Source organism: Ylistrum balloti, unplaced genomic scaffold (genome assembly GCF_031769215.1).
Source record: "Ylistrum balloti isolate Yb309-2 unplaced genomic scaffold, AGI_CSIRO_Ybal_v1 Utg370386, whole genome shotgun sequence".
Taxonomy (NCBI): Eukaryota; Metazoa; Mollusca; class Bivalvia; order Pectinida; family Pectinidae; genus Ylistrum; species Ylistrum balloti.
In genome coordinates this window covers 689,327-699,668 of record NW_026782268.1, presented here as the reverse complement: position 1 = coordinate 699,668, position 10,342 = coordinate 689,327, and positions in this window count along the sequence as shown.

Genomic DNA, 10,342 nt, shown 5'->3' with positions numbered 1-10,342 from the left:
TGTTCTTAATTCGTGTTGATTAATCAAGAGGATAATTTTCGTCATTTGGTTTTCTTTTTGTCTCCAGATAAGGCGGCCCTTATTCGTAGAACACATTATGATAAGTTACACATTTGAATGTAGAAAGCCACTCCGGGCGTATACAGCCAGCAAACAATTACATTAATGTGTCACTGGGACAGCAGAACGCGTCATATATAGTGGAAAAAAAATAAAAACAAATACCACACGTAGAGAATGTCCTACTTTGGATTTTTTATGTAAATATGTATATCTCATGTAGATAGATTGATAACGTCACTGGACGCAATTTCTGTAAGCAGTAGATGTGTCTCGGATAGCTTACATAATAAGTGTTTCGTAACTTTCCTAATTGTTTCACGGTAGAACGGTACATGTTTACTTTGTTCTTAACCAAGTTCTGAACTTAGAATGAGGTTTTTCCTATGTCTCAAATGTTCCGAATCATATTCTGGTCTGTGTCCAAACTAACAAGATTTTAGTACACTACGCTTGGTTTTCTCCAGTTTCGTCTACACTAAGCCGAACAAAAATCAGTTTGTATCCATTTTTATTTCTAGGTTTTAATGAAAATTTCAGTAAAGAATTAAACAAAATTAAAAATTGTGAGAAAATCCGTTCCGCTATGCTCTGCTTATTTTCAACAAGTCATTTTGACTACTGTATGTCAAATGGTTAATTGGAGAGTACTTCCGAATGTATACCAGCAAGGTTTACAATTTTGCTTATTAATGTGTTAGCACATTTATTTCTTGTCGAATCAGTTTCCTTGATCTTTTGGAAGTATCCATAAAATTGATTTTAATTATTTATTCGTTGTTAATTGAATAGTAATAAAATATGAAGTTAGGGATTTTTAGTTGTTGTCCTTTTTTTGTTTTTAATTTGAAAAAAAAGAAAAATAGAACAAAGTAAAAGAAACAAGAAAATACGAATATGTGGATCGAAACCTAATCGATACTCAAAATAATTCGATAAAAGCAGGGTAAAACATGAACAAATGAAAGATGTACACGAAAACTCCTGAAAATTGGAAGAAGAATAAAGTCAGGTGTTCCGAAAGAGCAAGCGTCTTTTGCTTGAGCGATGTCACCCGCCATGTAAACCTTGGTCAATCCAAGTATGTAATGTCAAGTTCCTCAATGGGATCATGGTATACAACATCTGAACACTAACGAGTATCGTATAGTAGCATGGTTCAAAATATACACATGAAGTCTAAATTTGTATCTGAAGTTGCTATGTGTGACCAACATCCATACTCAAAATCGATGAAAGGACAACACCCGTACTCATAAACGATTAGAAATATGACACGTTTTAACAAATTTCCTGCACGGCACATCTACTCAAATGGTCAGGTTTAAGTCAATAAATTTATAACACATTTTCCACACCAAAAGAAAATATCCAAACTCATGTTAAATATAGATTTCCTTATCGTTAACGCACAAAGACAAGATATATCGTAAACACACAAAGTGTGTCGTCAGTATTGTAGGATACCTTAACCATCACATCTAAACTACACCACTGTTTCAAAGCTTTCATCACTTTAAGGAATGAACAAACAATATGAGGAAGATGTAACCCCTCATCCTCCGAAATTTGAACAATTTTCTTAAGTGCCAATTCTATCTTCCACCACGGCCTCTAGTGCTGTTTATCCTTGCATCTGAAATGTATAGTTTTGTTTACCATTGTATAGAACCGATAAGTAGTGACATCGTTAACCAACTGACATGCATTAGTGAACCCGTTCTCAACAGGCTATCATCCTTCATCATTCGGAAAAAAAATATCCCTCAGGAGTGTCCTATAAGAAACAGTACGTTTTCATTCTTACATAACACTGGACAATATAGATTTAATTCAACAACGGAGTTGAAATCTGACATTTTATAATTATCATATTTTATATTGTTATATTTTATAGATTTTCCACGAGAGCTGGCTGATTATGAGCAACTTCATTGATTTAAGAATACATTTCTCAATTTATACAAAAGTCACGTTGATCGATATTTATCATGCAAATACACTTTTGTCGCATTGTCTATTGATAACATCGCTCGTCGTCACATGTCATTACTAATTGTGCTCTGTAAACCCAAAGTAATATTTAATCTGGAAATAACAATGAGAATATAATCCCGAAATATATGCAAATGAATAATTAAAGATTGAATAGACAGCAGACATGTGAAAAGAACGACATACCATCTATGATTGTTAATGCACACGACCGTTAACTATTGAACCCATAAGGCCAAACAAAAAATATGCTCTGTTTCCGATAACCCTACCTACCCTAATTGTGTGCTGACCCTTTTACGGCAATTTTTAAAGAAGGGTCACTGGAATTTATTTTCCTGTTTGGTGTAGAGGAACAAAGTTTGTTTGAACTGAGGAGGTGGAAATCGGCAGTGGAATTGTTACACGAGACTGGGGGATTGGAATAACGACTCCGCTGCAAGCGTCGGATTCGTTATCCAAATTCATGAACTGTTTCTTGCATATATTCTAACAAGGAAAGGCCTGTATATTTTCATAATGATAAATGGGGATTAATGATCTAAAAAAAAGACATAAACTACAGTGAGGTAGAGCCACCAAGGAGACTCAGACTCAAAATTACCGAGACTATGAACGGAACTCTGAATTCGACTACCCCTTGTCGTGTTGTTGTCGATGTCATTTTTTTTTATTTCCGTCACTCTCATCACCTGTGAATATTTTAATCAGACTAAATATCACCTAACATGCATAATTGATGATGTTTTCAGCTGTTGCGATTAATAATAATTTCACCGGCTGAACATGTGGTAAGTGAGGCGATGTATTCCATCTCAATTATCACAGGTTTCATTAACGATTGAAAAAACAGTTGATATCCCGTTGGGGCCAGACCATATGACAACAAAAGGAAGAAATGAAATTGATTGATTGGTATATCGATAAGAAATATCAATAAACGATATAATTGTAATGTTTATATACAGTGTGTGTGTTTTGTGTGTTTAGACGAGACGCATTAATATATCAGAATTTCATTTCACTAGAAGCTAGTTCTGATGGAGTTCAAAGGACGTCGTGTCTACGGTAAATCGTCGTTGAGCTGGATGTTATTGGCCTTTCTTGTGAACTTATGAGCATCATGTGTCTTGTACAATTCATTTGAGTTCCTGTTATATTCAAAACAGAATAATTTGGTCTTATAAAACGTTGACCTGAATGTGTCGTTCACTTTACTTTATATGAATACAGCCATCTTAGGAACGTCATATGACTTTTATGTACTGTCGTAAAACTTACGACTAAAATGTATGGAAAAAATCACATGTCTTATGAATGCAAATGGATATTTATCGGTAAAACTGGATGATTCTGATTCTGGATATCCTGTTTCTAATGAACGTCAACTAATACTCCAAATGCTGTGACAATACTTACGTCGTGTGGAAACCATGTGTCTCGTGAATTCATGAACACGAACTGTATGCGGATACTAAGCTACGATTTTAAAACCCATTTTTACATTAAATTGAAATATATCCTGTTGTGCGGCATAAAATCGAAGATGTTTAATTGACGGAACAGCGCATTGCACGTAAGTAATGTAGATTAGATGCTCATTATTGGAATGCGACGACTCGACAAGGCAAAATATTTGAATCGGTTTTAACGTGGATTACATTTTAAATAGTAATAATTATTACAAATTAATCGATGATAAGTATTTGTATATAGTTATAAACATTCTTATGACTACCAACATGCGCCATTTATGTTTCCCACTTCAAGATATGCTACCTACATAATTGATGTTCTCTACTTGTTCCGTTCAAATAATCTGCCTGCACCATTAATATTTCCTTCTTGTCTTCTTAGGATAATCTACATGTGTCAGTTATATTTTGAGATATGTTGATGACCTTTTGTCTTTAAATAGCAAGAAACTTATTGACCACGTCCATCGTATATAAAAAAGAGAATTGGAAATCAAGGACATGGCAGACTTCTACACAAGCCGGTTATTTTTATCTTTTTCTAAAACGATACCAATATTGACAGTTTTCCACCTTACTGTAAGATAAACGTAATGTTTTCATTTTTTACATCCTAAAAATACTTCTGATATATCATTTGACTGGCTTGTTCATGAAACATGTATATCCATATTAGAGGTCCTTGTTTTCAAGTTATCTACGGTAATAACGGTAAATACTCAGATTTACACGGAAACTCCATAGAGAATAAAAACCATGTGTTCCGAAAGAGCAAGCGTCCTCTGCTACATCGGCACCACCCGCCATGTAAATCTTGGTGAATCCAAGAAAGTAATGTCAAGTTCTCAAATGAGAACAAGGTATACAACAACGGAACCAACAGACAAACTAACGAGCATCAAACAGCTTCATTTCGCACAAAAAATAGAATATTTCTCAATGAGATCATTATGGCGACCATAAAACTTCAAACTTATTTCATCAACCTCCGTTTTTGAAAGATTATACAAAAGATACATAAGTGTTATATGTTATCGGTTGATGCCTTCTTGCAAAAATCGTGATATTGGGAGCAGGCCCTTGAATATCGTACCTACTACAATATGTACACACCATGGAATGGGGATGCAAGAATGTTGCTATCCAGAAATGGTAAATTCACTATAGAGAAATTGATATAATTACGCTAATCATATGGTTTGATGAAAAACTGTCCATGTTGGTTTCGATGTAGGAAAAGGTCAGGATAAGCGACTGATTTAAAGGAGTCTGTCGCGTTCGTGCTTTTCAGTTGTGGTGGTTGTAGACGTTGGACGTTGTTATTAAATCTCTTGCTATCTAAAGACAAGAAAAAGAGAACACGCACTTGAATAGAGGATCAATTGCGAAATGTTACCGACATACCCTGAGGATGCAGGAATATCGCTATCCAGAAATGAAAAATTCACAATAGAAGAATTGAAATCAACTTGGTTATCAAACAAGAAAAAGTGAAGCAACATATGTATTTTTTTTTTTTTTTTTTTTTTGCTTTTAGATAAGTTTCTTAAATCTAACGTTCAAAAATATCATCACCAGACAAAAGCTTGATAACGAAACCCGTTACTTTTTAGACGAATACATTCTGAACTCAAAAACGGTTATCTCAACTGGCCAATTAAAAAATGAGATGTTAGGATATCCTGGCCGTGGTGGTTTCTGCTTCATCTGACCAATCTACCCAAACTATACTATTTTTAACTACAATTTCCCAGTTCTGTGTTCAAAATTATCCTTATATTCTTTCTCAATAATTATGAATTTATTACTGATATACACTCAAATAGCAAATAAGACGGGAATTAAAGCTGTGATAATCTACATTTATTTTTATCATTGTGTACCAATCAGATTGATGGTTATACACGTGATGCCGTTAGCGAATCATACTCTCTGTAAATAAATATGAATTGATTATCCCTCAGACTGCAATGTTATAACGACAACTTACCTCAGTTCTCTGGATTACCGTGTGTATTCTGTTCTATAGAACACGAGAGACGGAACTACCAGGAGGGAAAAATTAACTGATGTTCATGTGATGGATATTTCATAAACAAATGGATTATACTGGATTTAAAAACGATAATCTTCGTTTTTGAAATTCACGTTCAGGTAAGTCTTTAATCCATGAAGCATTATACATCAATGTACTCCTCTTTTGAAATAGAGAGCTCACTTCAGATTTTTAATTGTGTTTTGGACAATAATGTAATTCGGTTAACGACCACGGGTCACACTAACTGGCAACTGGGAAATGAGTCCGGAATTTCTTTTCTCATTTCGTTAATTTTTCCTTCTGATGAGATATTCAGTTTTTTATTTACATATTTCTATTCATTATAGTTTCTTTAATTACGTGTTTGTCAAGAAAGAAATCAACTTTCCATTTTTTAAATTAATTTTTTTTTAATAATTGGCATGTTTTGGCAGAATTTACAAACAAATTATCTAAGTAAGTGTTCGGCTCCGTGTTGTTGTTTACGTGATGTGATGACGCCCATGCTTACTACTAAGCCTGCCTACCCATATTATAGAACTATTTATCATATGGATATTTTTATTTAAACCAATTATATCTAATTGGATGAAACAAACATACTGATATGTACACTACTTATCATATGGATATTTTTATTTAAACCAATTATATCTAATTGGATGAAACAAACATACTGATATGTACACTACTTATCATATGGATATTTTTATTTAAACCAATTATATCTAATTGGATGAAACAAACATACTGATATGTACACTTTTTTTTTGGTTGATTCTCTGAATGATATAAATTATTTTAATTCAGTCTCATTGGTCAGTCATCATCGGCAACTTGTCGTCATACAATTAGATTTTCATTCAACAAAGTAACTATTTATAACCATGTACTTCTTCCAACCAGTGAATTCCTTCTCCCTTCCTTCCTCTCTCCCTCACCCACCCACTCGCTCCCTCACTCACTCACTCACCCACCCACCCACTCGCTCCCTCCCTCTCTCCTTCACTCACCCACCCACTCGTTCCCTCACTCACTCACTCACTCATTCACTTTTAGGGAACCATAGTGGAAGAAGAAGTAATATTCGTGTTTCGAACAACGTTCTTGATTGATGAAGTCATATAATATATGACATTTTTCATTGTGTGATAATCCTTCTTAAGTCCAGACAGCTGGATACTAAGGAATCCTAGTAGAGAATATCTCAACATAATCACAAGTGCCGATTTTATCATTGTCATCGCTAACTCCATAACTTATCACCATATTACCACTATGAATATTGACATCATAGCTTTTACCGTCTCCTTGCTGTTATCACTGACGTTATAACGTATTATCACCATGTCATCACTATCAATGCTGACGTCACGATTTATCACCAACTCAGTTATTGGTGACGTCATAATTTATCCCTATTTTAATTTTGCTGACTTCAGAATTTACCATTTTCGTATTCCAATTACTGACGCAATCATTTATCGCGCTCTCCACACCATTAAAACTGACGTCATAACTCATCACCATCTAATAACTATAAATAATGACGTCATATATATTGCCGTTCTGTCGCTTTCAATACTTACGTCATTACTTTCAACAAGACGTCATAACTTATTACCGTTATATCACCAGCAACACTGACAAAATTTATCGTAATCAATGATGACGTCATTACTTATCACTACATTATCACTATTATTACTGACCTCAGAACATATTACCATTTCATTGCTAGGAACGCTGTCGTCTTTATTGTTCGATCTTCTCGTTCGAATTACTCCATTACAATGGTTCTACGCTATGATTGATATATAGGCTTTAGAAATTGTAGCTGCCGAGAGGATGCAGAAGCGTCACGAGGCAGCAACGCATTAAATAAAGCTATGTATCGCACCATCTTGAATTTGTTTGGTATTGTGTTTATTCATACCGGGCGGGGTAAACACAAATTAATTTACCTATACAAATCAGTAATGATATATGAACCAGAGGTAATGACGACAGGGAATTCGCCTTATTTACTTAATTGCCCATTGGTTCATGTAAATATTACACATTTATTTCATTCCATTTCAGACAATAGATGTTAGGCCTATCCCTTGATCGGGATTTCTTGGTCGATGTTTAGGGGAACTAAAACGCGTCAAACGTTTATATACAAAACAGAATGAATTCTAGCCAGATTTTTTGTTTTTTGTTTATTTTATTTTATTTTATTTTTTTAATTTTTTTTTTGGGAGTGGGGGGGGGGGAACAATTTCTGGAAACAATATTGCGTTGTGTATGAGATACCGTTGATCTTTAATCTCCTAATTAAAGGACCTATAACACTTTTTAAAAAAGGTGATGTTTAACAGGTGGTAATAACGATGATGATAATTCGATAATTATGATGTCGTAATAGTGCTTTTAAACAGAATCTAATTGTCGCGAGGTCATACTGGCGTTGTAAGAGATATTGCATGTGAGATGCTTGTCACGCTATCAATCGATATTTCAAATGATTGTTTGCATTCAAACATTTTTTCCCGTCTTAAAAAAGGAATTAATAAATCTAACAAAAAATCATACTAATTGTTACGAGATAATTATGGCGTTTGTTAAGGAAAGCGCATGTGTTAATGAGATCATTATTAACAATTGTTGAATTCAGCCATTTTTTTATCGACACTGCTATGCTATTCGTAAAACCCATTTTTCCATATCATCGTGTTTTAGAATTTTCCAGGTAATGAAGTGTGTTGCTCCAGGTGATAACTAACAGGTTAATGAATATCAATCTAGGAAAGACACCTACCTTATAGAATCTATAGCATTATATCGCCTCCTTGATCATGAATAATTGAATTGACTTTAAGTGGTTTTCAGTACACACAGTATTGGGCTTATCTCACATACAGTACATGTATATTAACTTGTTATTAACTTATTCATGGGAATTTTCCTCAATTTTGTTGCGATGTAAATTATTTTGATCATATCAAAAAACATCTATCAAGAGCAGATAAGGATATGTCTTAAAAAAAGCTAGAATGAATAGTTAATGTAATCGATTTAGTAACAACACGTGTGTTAACATGTGCTTTAAGTGCTTTAACACGTGTTTGTACATGTATTCTCTTAAACAACACATCACACACTAGAGATATCATATTGTTGACAAATATACTGTTCTCACAAACAACACACACAACACATCACACACTAGAAATGTCATATTGTTTACAACAGAACTGTTCCCACACACAACATCTCACACACATCACATCACAAACTAAAGATATCAAATTGTTGACAAATATACTGTTCTTACACACAACACAACACAACACACACAACACATCACACACTAGAGGTATCATATTGTTGACAACTGAACTGTTCTCACACACAACACATCACACACTAGAAATATCATATTGTTGACAACTTAACTGTTCTCACACACAACATCTCACACACATCACATCACAAACTAAAGATATCAAATTGTTGACAAATATACTGTTCTTACACACAACACAACACAACACACACAACACATCACACACTAGAAATATCATATTGTTGACAACTGAACTGTTCTCACACACAACACATCACACACTAGAAATATCATATTGTTGACAACTTAACTGTTCTCACACACAACACATCACACACTAGATGTATCATATTGTTCACAACTGAACTGTTCTCACACACAACACATCACACACTAGAAATATCATATTGTTGACAACTGAACTGTTCTCACACACAACACATCACACACTAGATGTATCATATTGTTCACAACTGAACTGTTCTCACACACAACACATCACACACTAGAAATATCATATTGTTGACAACTGAACTGTTCTCACACACAACACATCACACACTAGATGTATCATATTGTCGACAACTATACTGTTCTCACACACAACAAATCACACTATAGAAATATCATTTTGTTGACAACTGAACTGTTCTCACACACAACATATCACAAACAACACATCCCACACTAGAGATATCATATTGTTGACAAATATACTGTTCTCACAAACAACACATCCCACACTAGAGGTATCATATTGTCGACAACTATACTGTTCTCTCACACAACACATCACACACAACACATCACACACTAGAGGTATCATATTGTTGACAACTGAACTGTTCTCACACACACACATCACAAACTAGAAATATCTTATTGTTCACAACTGAACTGTTCTCACACACAACACATCACACACTAGAAATATCTTATTGTTCACACACAACACATGAACTGTTCTCACACACAACACACCACACACAACACATCACACACTAGAAATATCATATTGTTGACAACTGAACTGTTCTCACACACAACACATCCCACACTAGATGTATCATATTGTCGACAAATATACTGTTCTCACACACAACACATCACACTATAGAAATATCATATTGTTAACAACTGAACTGTTCTCACACACAACACATCACACACTAGAAATATCATATTGTTGACAACTGAACTGTTCTCACACACAACACATCACACACTAGATGTATCATATTGTCGACAAATATACTGTTCTCACACACTACACATCACACTATAGAAATATCATATTGTTGACAACTGAACTGTTCTCACACACAACACATCACACACTAGATGTATCATATTGTCGACAAATATACTGTTCTCACACACAACACATCACACACTAGAAATATCATATTGTTGACAACTGAACTGTTCTCACACACAACACAT